The following is a 12,701-nucleotide window of genomic DNA, read 5'->3' as shown; positions in this document are numbered from 1 at the left end:
TTTTTGATTTCTGTAACTTTCAAAGAGTCCCATTGTGAAATACCGTTGTCAGAATGTGCTACAGTGCATGAAAACTTAAAATAAATGGTTGTGAGAGGGAGAGGGGGAGGGAGGGGGCGGGGGGAGAAAGAGAGCGGGCGGGAGGGGGAAGGTTAAGGAGGGAGGGAGAGAGAGAGAGAGAGAGAGAGAGAGAGAGAGAGAGAGAAAAAACAAAGAAAATATGGTATTCGGGGGGGCTATGTTTTTACATGGAAAAGATTTTAGGCTTTTAATCAAGTGGAAAGAGGCTCTGTGGCTGGTATCTCAGCCTGTTGATGCTTTGTTGAGTTGCTTGGAACATGCAACAAAGGTGACCTGAAGCACTCCCGACCAGGTTGCATGTCTCTAATTTACTGAAATCCCACAGACCTCCTCCGTGTGCCACAAAGTACCTGAGCTCTGCAGTTGTTCCCCACAAGTCGCCAAGCTCCCCAGATTTACTTTCTCAGAGTTGCTAGTTACTGCTACCCCACCTCGACCACTATATTTTCCCCAGATACTTGCTACTGTGCAGAAAGCAGGGCTAAGAGAGAGGGAGAAGGGGTGTGCCTATGCAAATCATCTGCCAGGATCATTCCTGGGAGGTCATTCCATCCCACCAAATGACACCCGAGCAGCGGCACATAATTTGGAGAACAGAAATATTCGGACAGGCCACAAAGCAAAGGCTGGGCCGTTGATTGAGGAACCCTTTAGCCATGTCTCCCTAAGTTACCGAGGTCCAGAAAAATTCCACCCTCAGCTCTCATAGAGAGGTCCTTGGCCGATCGTGGCCGATCAGGGCCGTGAAGGGTCGGGGTGACTGCACACTGCCTCACCTTTTCACTGCTTTCTACAGCGGTAATGCTTTTGCAGAAGGGACCTGTACAAGTGATTTTATTCTGCGCTGTGGGAAAGTGACATTTAACCACTGGCATTAACCAAACGACTTGCGCTGCTCAACGCACATACATGCAGAGAAATCATTTCATGTTTTTTGGGGAAGGTCTAGAGGGTCCTGCTGATTATTTATGAAGCTGTACGCTACTCTTGCTTTTACAGAGAGTCTTCCCTGCCCAGGAATGTTTAAGGCATACTGTATATCCCTCCCTTACAATGAAAACTCTGTTAAAAGCACAGAGGTACATAGGAATGGATCTGTTAAGAAATGAAACGAAAAACCTGGACAAAATGTCGAAACGGGTAGGATTTGGACTTAGCACATCTGACTGTGAGTCAGTTAATTGTATCTCTTCACCCACTGACCCCCTTTCCTTTTGTGTAATCCTTTTGCTCTCAATAGGATTTTCCAAAGTGGCTTTCATATAAAAGATCATAGACCTGCATTTTGTGGCACACAAGCCTCATATCCCGTTGCTCTTTATAAATTCACATCATCTCCCACCAATACAAGCTGTAAAAGATTTTCAGGGCTTAGCCAAGCAAACTAGACTTGGGTCGAAGGTTAAGCAATCCTTAAATCAGCAGCAGAGTTAACATTGAAATCAGCCTCAGAATCTCTTAAGGGATGGTCCAACATCTGTTGCTTGCAGCACGCAATGGGGCAGCCTGGGTGCTGACAGCTTAAGCCAGCTCCTGTTCTTGCCTTGTCCTTGATCCAGCCATGGGCCCACATGCACTCAGAGGAATAGAGTGTTTCTCGTGTCTATGGGTCTGCCGTGATGCTCTCACGCTTGCATCACCCAGCCTTCGTGATGGGGAGGGTGTGTCAATTTGCAAGCACCCTGCAGCATGAATCTGTTTATCTTTAAATATAATTGCCATTAAACCAAACCCTTTAGGACCGGATCAATACGGCAGAAAAAGAATGCTGATGTATTGCTGTTTGCCTCTTAATTTCATACCATCCAACATATAAATGGTGTTTGGTCAATGATTTGCCATATCAAATGTCCTTATGTCACAGGCAGAAAGTTCAGAGGTCCTAATCAATGGTTTGGTTGGCTCTCCCTTTGCGCTTGCCTTAAGGCGCCAGCACCAGAGGCTGCCCGATTGCGCCCTGAAAGCAACCAATGTTGAGCCATCCTTTAAGAGATTCTGAGGCTGATTTCAATGTTATTTTTGCTGCTGATTTAACGATTGCTCAACCTTCGACCCACGTCTAGTTTCCTTGGCTATGCCCTTGACATCTTTTACAGCTTGCATTGGTGGGAGATGATGTGAGTTTATCGAGAGCAACGGGATATGAGGCATGTGGGCCATAAAAAACAGCTCTGGGATTTTTTTTTAATCAGAAAGCCCCTTTAAGTAGGGAACTTTGGATGGACAGCCCTGCTGAGAGCAAAAGGATTACACAAAAGATAAGTGGGTCAGTGGGTCAAGGGATAGCACATCTGACTGTGAGTCAGTTTATTGTTAGTCCAAATCCTACCCGTTTCAACATTTTTCCAGGCTTTTTGTTTAATTTCTTAACAGATCCATTCCTATGTAGCTCAGCAACACATGTACTAATATTGGAATGATAATGGGAACATTGAATTGGCCCCTGCTCTGAAGGATGACACGTACATTTGTAAAGCATTCACTATTTTTAGCACATGACGGGACAGAAACTTTGTTAATTTGCAAGTCTTTATTTTTTAATTCATCTTTTTTGATGAAGATTGAAATTGTATGTTCATAGGGGCTGACGCCTGGGCAGCGGCAGGCAATTTGGAGAACAGAAATATTATTCATACATATTAAACAACAACACAATACATTTTGCGCCAAATTCAACCCTAATGCCTCAGGAGCCTTTTACTTGTGAGTCCTAGTGACTGAATGAACAGCCCCGTCCCCTTCAATTTCTTGACTTGTACTTTTAGAAGTGGCACGGTTCCCATTCGACCAAATTCAGTATTATCACTTTCCCCATTGTTGTGCACGCCAGCGTAAACTGCTTTAAGGTGCTATTTGCAAACATCGCTCTGAACTACAGCTTTATTTGCTTCTAGGCCTTTATCTTTAATTGGGGCTGAGCAGTGTACTCTGGATTTGGCTGCTTTTAGTTGGTTGATTTCTTTTTTGATTTCTGTAACCTTCAAAGAGTCCCATTGTGAAATACCATTGTCAGAATATGCTACAGTGCATGAAAACTTAAAATAAATGGTTGTGAGAGGGAGAGGGAGAGGGGGAGGGAGGGGGCGGGGGGAGAAAGAGAGCGGGCGGGAGGGAGGAAGGAGGGAGGGAAGGAGGAAGGGAGAGAGAGAGAGAGACAGAGAGAGAGGAAACAAAGAAAATATGGTATTCGGGGGTTGGGGGGCTATGTTTTTACATGGAAAAGATTTTAGGCTTTTAATCAAGTGGAAATGGCTCTGTGGCTGGTATCTCAGCCTGTTGATGCTTTGTTGAGTTGCTTGGAACATGCAAGGAAGGAGACCTGAAGCACTCCCAACCAGGTTGCATGTCTCCAAGTTACTGAAATCCCACAGACCTCCTCCCTGTGCCACAAAGTTCTGGGCACTGAGCTCTGTAGTTCCCCACAAGTCGCAAAGCACCCCAGATTTACTTTCTCAAAGTTGCTAGTGACTGCTACCCCACCTCGACCACTATATTTTCCCCAGATACTTGCTACTGTGGAGTAAGCAGGGCTAATAAAGAGGGAGAGGGGGTTTGCCTATGCAAATCATCTGCCAGGATCCTACCTGGCAGGTCATTCCATCTTACCAGCTGACACCTGGGCAGCGGCAGGTAATTTGGAGAACAGACATATACGGACAGGCCACAAAGCAAAGGTTGGGCCGTTGATTGAGGATCCCTTTAGCCATGCCTCCCTAAGTTACCGAGGTCCAGAAAAATTCCACCCTCAGCTCTCATAGAGAGGTCCTTGGCCGATCGTGGCCGATCAGGGGAGTAAAGGGTCGGGGGTGACTGCACACTGCCTCACCTTTTCACTGCTTTCTACAGTGGTAATGCTTTTGCAGAAGGGGCCAGTACAAGTGATTTTGTTCTGCGCTGTGGGAAAGTGGTTAATGTCAGTGGATAAATGTCAAACTACTTGCGCTGTTCAACACACATACATGCAGAGAAATAATGTTATGTTTTTTGGGGAAGATCTAGAGGGTCCTGCTGATGATTTATTAAACTGTCTGCTACTCTTTCTTTTACATAGAGTCTTCCCTGCCCAGGAATGTTTAAGGCATATTGTATGTCCCTCCCTTACAATGAAAACTCTGTTGAAAGCACAGAGGTACATAGGAATGGATCTGTTAAGAAATGAAACAAAAAGCCTGGAAAATGTCGAACCAGGTAGTATTTGGACTTACAAAAGACGGACTCACAGTCAAATGTGCTATCCGTTGACCCACTGACCCCCTTACCTTTTGTGTAATACTTTTGCTCTCAGTAGGGTTGTCCAAAGTTCTCTTCTTAAAGCGGCTTTCTTATAAAAAATCCTAGACCTGCTTTTTGTGGCACACATGCCTCATATCCCGTTGCTCTTGATAAACTCACATCATCTCCCCCCAATACAAGCTGTAAAAGATTTCCAGGCCTTATCCGAGCAAACTAGACGTGGGTCGAAGGTTCAGCAATCCTTAAATCAGCAGTAAAGTTAACATTGAAATCAGCCTCAGAATCTCTTCAAGGATGGTCCAACATCTATTGCTTACAGGGCTCAATCGGACAGCTTCTGGCACTGATGCCTTAAGCCACTTCCTGTTGTTGCCTTGTCCTTGATACAGCCATGGGCCCACATACACTCAGTGGTACAGAGTTTTTCTCATGTCTATGGGTCTATTGTGATGCTCTCAGGCTTGCATCACCCAGCCATTGTGATGGGGAGGGGTGTCATTTTGCAAGCACCCTGGAGCATGAATCTGTATATCTTCAAATATAATTGGCATTAAACCAAACCCTTTAGGACCAGATCAATACAGCAGCAAAGAATGCTTATTCATTGTTGTTTCCCTCTTCATTTCATACCACCCGATATTTAAATGGTGTTTGGACTTTCTACCCTCTGACATAAGGACATTTGGTATGGCAAACCTTTGACTAGATGTCCTAATCAATGGTTTGATTGACTCTCCCTTTGCACTTGCTTCAGCAACACATGTACTAATATTGGAATGATAATGTGAACATTAAATTGTCCCCTGCTCTAAAGGATGACACGCACATTCGTAAAGCATTCACTATTTTTGGCACATGACAGGACAGAAACTTTCTTAATTTGCAAGTCTTTATTTTTTAATACATGTTTTTTTAATGAAGATTGAAATTGTATGTTCATACATATTACACGACAACACACTACATTTTGCGCCAAATTCAACACTCATGCCTCAGGAGCCTTTTACTTGTGAGTCCTATTGACTGAATGAACAGCCCCCTCTCCTTCAATTTCTTGACTTGTACTTTTAGAAGTGGCAAGCTTCTTTTGTTTTTTTATCCCATTTTACCAAACTCCGTTTTATCAGTTTCCACCTTGTTGTGCACTCCAGCGTAAACTGCTTTAAGGTGCTATTTGCAAACATTGTTCTGAACTACAGCTTTACTTGCTTCTAGGCCTTAATCTTTAATTGGGGCTGAGCAGTGTACTCTGGCTTTGGCTGCTTTTAGTTGGTTGGTTTCTTTTTTGATTTCTGTAACTTTCAAAGAGTCCCATTGTGAAATACCGTTGTCAGAATGTGCTACAGTGCATGAAAACTTAAAATAAATGGTTGTGAGAGGGAGAGGGGGAGGGAGGGGGCGGGGGGAGAAAGAGAGCGGGCGGGAGGGGGAAGGTTAAGGAGGGAGGGAGAGAGAGAGAGAGAGAGAGAGAGAGAGAGAGAGAGAGAGAGAAAAAACAAAGAAAATATGGTATTCGGGGGGGCTATGTTTTTACATGGAAAAGATTTTAGGCTTTTAATCAAGTGGAAAGAGGCTCTGTGGCTGGTATCTCAGCCTGTTGATGCTTTGTTGAGTTGCTTGGAACATGCAACAAAGGTGACCTGAAGCACTCCCGACCAGGTTGCATGTCTCTAATTTACTGAAATCCCACAGACCTCCTCCGTGTGCCACAAAGTACCTGAGCTCTGCAGTTGTTCCCCACAAGTCGCCAAGCTCCCCAGATTTACTTTCTCAGAGTTGCTAGTTACTGCTACCCCACCTCGACCACTATATTTTCCCCAGATACTTGCTACTGTGCAGAAAGCAGGGCTAAGAGAGAGGGAGAAGGGGTGTGCCTATGCAAATCATCTGCCAGGATCATTCCTGGGAGGTCATTCCATCCCACCAAATGACACCCGAGCAGCGGCACATAATTTGGAGAACAGAAATATTCGGACAGGCCACAAAGCAAAGGCTGGGCCGTTGATTGAGGAACCCTTTAGCCATGTCTCCCTAAGTTACCGAGGTCCAGAAAAATTCCACCCTCAGCTCTCATAGAGAGGTCCTTGGCCGATCGTGGCCGATCAGGGCCGTGAAGGGTCGGGGTGACTGCACACTGCCTCACCTTTTCACTGCTTTCTACAGCGGTAATGCTTTTGCAGAAGGGACCTGTACAAGTGATTTTATTCTGCGCTGTGGGAAAGTGACATTTAACCACTGGCATTAACCAAACGACTTGCGCTGCTCAACGCACATACATGCAGAGAAATCATTTCATGTTTTTTGGGGAAGGTCTAGAGGGTCCTGCTGATTATTTATGAAGCTGTACGCTACTCTTGCTTTTACAGAGAGTCTTCCCTGCCCAGGAATGTTTAAGGCATACTGTATATCCCTCCCTTACAATGAAAACTCTGTTAAAAGCACAGAGGTACATAGGAATGGATCTGTTAAGAAATGAAACGAAAAACCTGGACAAAATGTCGAAACGGGTAGGATTTGGACTTAGCACATCTGACTGTGAGTCAGTTAATTGTATCTCTTCACCCACTGACCCCCTTTCCTTTTGTGTAATCCTTTTGCTCTCAATAGGATTTTCCAAAGTGGCTTTCATATAAAAGATCATAGACCTGCATTTTGTGGCACACAAGCCTCATATCCCGTTGCTCTTTATAAATTCACATCATCTCCCACCAATACAAGCTGTAAAAGATTTTCAGGGCTTAGCCAAGCAAACTAGACTTGGGTCGAAGGTTAAGCAATCCTTAAATCAGCAGCAGAGTTAACATTGAAATCAGCCTCAGAATCTCTTAAGGGATGGTCCAACATCTGTTGCTTGCAGCACGCAATGGGGCAGCCTGGGTGCTGACAGCTTAAGCCAGCTCCTGTTCTTGCCTTGTCCTTGATCCAGCCATGGGCCCACATGCACTCAGAGGAATAGAGTGTTTCTCGTGTCTATGGGTCTGCCGTGATGCTCTCACGCTTGCATCACCCAGCCTTCGTGATGGGGAGGGTGTGTCAATTTGCAAGCACCCTGCAGCATGAATCTGTTTATCTTTAAATATAATTGCCATTAAACCAAACCCTTTAGGACCGGATCAATACGGCAGAAAAAGAATGCTGATGTATTGCTGTTTGCCTCTTAATTTCATACCATCCAACATATAAATGGTGTTTGGTCAATGATTTGCCATATCAAATGTCCTTATGTCACAGGCAGAAAGTTCAGAGGTCCTAATCAATGGTTTGGTTGGCTCTCCCTTTGCGCTTGCCTTAAGGCGCCAGCACCAGAGGCTGCCCGATTGCGCCCTGAAAGCAACCAATGTTGAGCCATCCTTTAAGAGATTCTGAGGCTGATTTCAATGTTATTTTTGCTGCTGATTTAACGATTGCTCAACCTTCGACCCACGTCTAGTTTCCTTGGCTATGCCCTTGACATCTTTTACAGCTTGCATTGGTGGGAGATGATGTGAGTTTATCGAGAGCAACGGGATATGAGGCATGTGGGCCATAAAAAACAGCTCTGGGATTTTTTTTTAATCAGAAAGCCCCTTTAAGTAGGGAACTTTGGATGGACAGCCCTGCTGAGAGCAAAAGGATTACACAAAAGATAAGTGGGTCAGTGGGTCAAGGGATAGCACATCTGACTGTGAGTCAGTTTATTGTTAGTCCAAATCCTACCCGTTTCAACATTTTTCCAGGCTTTTTGTTTAATTTCTTAACAGATCCATTCCTATGTAGCTCAGCAACACATGTACTAATATTGGAATGATAATGGGAACATTGAATTGGCCCCTGCTCTGAAGGATGACACGTACATTTGTAAAGCATTCACTATTTTTAGCACATGACGGGACAGAAACTTTGTTAATTTGCAAGTCTTTATTTTTTAATTCATCTTTTTTGATGAAGATTGAAATTGTATGTTCATAGGGGCTGACGCCTGGGCAGCGGCAGGCAATTTGGAGAACAGAAATATTATTCATACATATTAAACAACAACACAATACATTTTGCGCCAAATTCAACACTAATGCCTCAGGAGCCTTTTACTTGTGAGTCCTAGTGACTGAATGAACAGCCCCGTCCCCTTCAATTTCTTGACTTGTACTTTTAGAAGTGGCACGGTTCCCATTCGACCAAATTCAGTATTATCACTTTCCCCATTGTTGTGCACGCCAGCGTAAACTGCTTTAAGGTGCTATTTGCAAACATCACTCTGAACTACAGCTTTATTTGCTTCTAGGCCTTTATCTTTAATTGGGGCTGAGCAGTGTACTCTGGATTTGGCTGCTTTTAGTTGGTTGATTTCTTTTTTGATTTCTGTAACCTTCAAAGAGTCCCATTGTGAAATACCATTGTCAGAATATGCTACAGTGCATGAAAACTTAAAATAAATGGTTGTGAGAGGGAGAGGGAGAGGGGGAGGGAGGGGGCGGGGGGAGAAAGAGAGCGGGCGGGAGGGAGGAAGGAGGGAGGGAAGGAGGAAGGGAGAGAGAGAGAGAGACAGAGAGAGAGGAAACAAAGAAAATATGGTATTCGGGGGTTGGGGGGCTATGTTTTTACATGGAAAAGATTTTAGGCTTTTAATCAAGTGGAAATGGCTCTGTGGCTGGTATCTCAGCCTGTTGATGCTTTGTTGAGTTGCTTGGAACATGCAAGGAAGGAGACCTGAAGCACTCCCAACCAGGTTGCATGTCTCCAAGTTACTGAAATCCCACAGACCTCCTCCCTGTGCCACAAAGTTCTGGGCACTGAGCTCTGTAGTTCCCCACAAGTCGCAAAGCACCCCAGATTTACTTTCTCAAAGTTGCTAGTGACTGCTACCCCACCTCGACCACTATATTTTCCCCAGATACTTGCTACTGTGGAGTAAGCAGGGCTAATAAAGAGGGAGAGGGGGTTTGCCTATGCAAATCATCTGCCAGGATCCTACCTGGCAGGTCATTCCATCTTACCAGCTGACACCTGGGCAGCGGCAGGTAATTTGGAGAACAGACATATACGGACAGGCCACAAAGCAAAGGTTGGGCCGTTGATTGAGGATCCCTTTAGCCATGCCTCCCTAAGTTACCGAGGTCCAGAAAAATTCCACCCTCAGCTCTCATAGAGAGGTCCTTGGCCGATCGTGGCCGATCAGGGGAGTAAAGGGTCGGGGGTGACTGCACACTGCCTCACCTTTTCACTGCTTTCTACAGTGGTAATGCTTTTGCAGAAGGGGCCAGTACAAGTGATTTTGTTCTGCGCTGTGGGAAAGTGGTTAATGTCAGTGGATAAATGTCAAACTACTTGCGCTGTTCAACACACATACATGCAGAGAAATAATGTTATGTTTTTTGGGGAAGATCTAGAGGGTCCTGCTGATGATTTATTAAACTGTCTGCTACTCTTTCTTTTACATAGAGTCTTCCCTGCCCAGGAATGTTTAAGGCATATTGTATGTCCCTCCCTTACAATGAAAACTCTGTTGAAAGCACAGAGGTACATAGGAATGGATCTGTTAAGAAATGAAACAAAAAGCCTGGAAAATGTCGAACCAGGTAGTATTTGGACTTACAAAAGACGGACTCACAGTCAAATGTGCTATCCGTTGACCCACTGACCCCCTTACCTTTTGTGTAATACTTTTGCTCTCAGTAGGGTTGTCCAAAGTTCTCTTCTTAAAGCGGCTTTCTTATAAAAAATCCTAGACCTGCTTTTTGTGGCACACATGCCTCATATCCCGTTGCTCTTGATAAACTCACATCATCTCCCCCCAATACAAGCTGTAAAAGATTTCCAGGCCTTATCCGAGCAAACTAGACGTGGGTCGAAGGTTCAGCAATCCTTAAATCAGCAGTAAAGTTAACATTGAAATCAGCCTCAGAATCTCGTCAAGGATGGTCCAACATCTATTGCTTACAGGGCTCAATCGGACAGCTTCTGGCACTGATGCCTTAAGCCACTTCCTGTTGTTGCCTTGTCCTTGATACAGCCATGGGCCCACATACACTCAGTGGTACAGAGTTTTTCTCATGTCTATGGGTCTATTGTGATGCTCTCAGGCTTGCATCACCCAGCCATTGTGATGGGGAGGGGTGTCATTTTGCAAGCACCCTGGAGCATGAATCTGTATATCTTCAAATATAATTGGCATTAAACCAAACCCTTTAGGACCAGATCAATACAGCAGCAAAGAATGCTTATTCATTGTTGTTTCCCTCTTCATTTCATACCACCCGATATTTAAATGGTGTTTGGACTTTCTACCCTCTGACATAAGGACATTTGGTATGGCAAACCTTTGACTAGATGTCCTAATCAATGGTTTGATTGACTCTCCCTTTGCACTTGCTTCAGCAACACATGTACTAATATTGGAATGATAATGTGAACATTAAATTGTCCCCTGCTCTAAAGGATGACACGCACATTCGTAAAGCATTCACTATTTTTGGCACATGACAGGACAGAAACTTTCTTAATTTGCAAGTCTTTATTTTTTAATACATGTTTTTTTAATGAAGATTGAAATTGTATGTTCATACATATTACACGACAACACAATACATTTTGCGCCAAATTCAACACTCATGCCTCAGGAGCCTTTTACTTGTGAGTCCTATTGACTGAATGAACAGCCCCCTCTCCTTCAATTTCTTGACTTGTACTTTTAGAAGTGGCACGCTTCTTTTGTTTTTTTATCCCATTTTACCAAACTCCGTTTTATCAGTTTCCACCTTGTTGTGCACTCCAGCGTAAACTGCTTTAAGGTGCTATTTGCAAACATTGTTCTGAACTACAGCTTTACTTGCTTCTAGGCCTTAATCTTTAATTGGGGCTGAGCAGTGTACTCTGGCTTTGGCTGCTTTTAGTTGGTTGGTTTCTTTTTTGATTTCTGTAACTTTCAAAGAGTCCCATTGTGAAATACCGTTGCCAGAATGTGCTACAGTGCATGAAAACTTAAAATAAATGGTTGTGAGAGGGAGAGGGGGAGGGAGGGGGCGGGGGGAGAAAGAGAGCGGGCGGGAGGGGGGAAGGTTAAGGAGGGAGGGTGAGAGAGAGAGAGAGAGAGAGAGAGAGAGAGAGAGAGAGAGAGAGAGAAAAAACAAAGAAAATATGGTATTCGGGGGGGCTATGTTTTTACATGGAAAAGATTTTAGGCTTTTAATCAAGTGGAAAGAGGCTCTGTGGCTGGTATCTCAGCCTGTTGATGCTTTGTTGAGTTGCTTGGAACATGCAACAAAGGTGACCTGAAGCACTCCCGACCAGGTTGCATGTCTCTAATTTACTGCAATCCCACAGACCTCCTCCGTGTGCCACAAAGTACCTGAGCTCTGCAGTTGTTCCCCACAAGTCGCCAAGCTCCCCAGATTTACTTTCTCAGAGTTGCTAGTTACTGCTACCCCACCTCGACCACTATATTTTCCCCAGATACTTGCTACTGTGCAGAAAGCAGGGCTAAGAGAGAGGGAGAAGGGGTGTGCCTATGCAAATCATCTGCCAGGATCATTCCTGGGAGGTCATTCCATCCCACCAAATGACACCCGAGCAGCGGCACATAATTTGGAGAACAGAAATATTCGGACAGGCCACAAAGCAAAGGCTGGGCCGTTGATTGAGGAACCCTTTAGCCATGTATCCCTAAGTTACCGAGGTCCAGAAAAATTCCACCCTCAGCTCTCATAGAGAGGTCCTTGGCCGATCGTGGCCGATCAGGGCCGTGAAGGGTCGGGGTGACTGCACACTGCCTCACCTTTTCACTGCTTTCTACAGCGGTAATGCTTTTGCAGAAGGGACCTGTACAAGTGATTTTATTCTGCGCTGTGGGAAAGTGACATTTAACCACTGGCATTAAGCAAACGACTTGCGCTGCTCAATGCACATACATGCAGAGAAATAATGTTATGTTTTTTGGGGAAGATCTAGAGGGTCCTGCTGATGATTTATTAAACTGTCTGCTACTCTTTCTTTTACATAGAGTCTTCCCTGCCCAGGAATGTTTAAGGCATATTGTATGTCCCTCCCTTACAATGAAAACTCTGTTGAAAGCACAGAGGTACATAGGAATGGATCTGTTAAGAAATGAAACAAAAAGCCTGGAAAATGTCGAACCAGGTAGTATTTGGACTTACAAAAGACGGACTCACAGTCAAATGTGCTATCCGTTGACCCACTGACCCCCTTACCTTTTGTGTAATACTTTTGCTCTCAGTAGGGTTGTCCAAAGTTCTCTTCTTAAAGCGGCTTTCTTATAAAAAATCCTAGACCTGCTTTTTGTGGCACACATGCCTCATATCCCGTTGCTCTTGATAAACTCACATCATCTCCCCCCAATACAAGCTGTAAAAGATTTCCAGGCCTTATCCGAGCAAACTAGACGTGGGTCGAAG

At 44.5% G+C, this 12,701-nt stretch overlaps 2 non-coding genes across 2 annotated transcripts; both read left to right on the top strand.

The window, feature by feature from the left end:
- Positions 1-5,059: 5,059 nt before the first annotated feature.
- LOC138570726 (U6 spliceosomal RNA) lies at positions 5,060-5,164 on the top strand. The gene has a single exon (XR_011303760.1). It is a non-coding gene; the product is annotated as a U6 spliceosomal RNA (small nuclear RNA).
- Positions 5,165-10,659: 5,495 nt separating this feature from the next.
- Positions 10,660-10,764, top strand: LOC138570725 (U6 spliceosomal RNA). The gene has a single exon (XR_011303759.1). It is a non-coding gene; the product is annotated as a U6 spliceosomal RNA (small nuclear RNA).
- The last annotated feature ends 1,937 nt before the right edge of the window (positions 10,765-12,701 follow it).

This window comes from Ambystoma mexicanum, chromosome 2q, assembly GCF_040938575.1.
Source record: "Ambystoma mexicanum isolate Mex_15411 chromosome 2q, UKY_AmexF1_1, whole genome shotgun sequence".
Classification (NCBI taxonomy): Eukaryota; Metazoa; Chordata; class Amphibia; order Caudata; family Ambystomatidae; genus Ambystoma; species Ambystoma mexicanum.
This window is presented reverse-complemented; position numbering and strand designations above follow the sequence as displayed.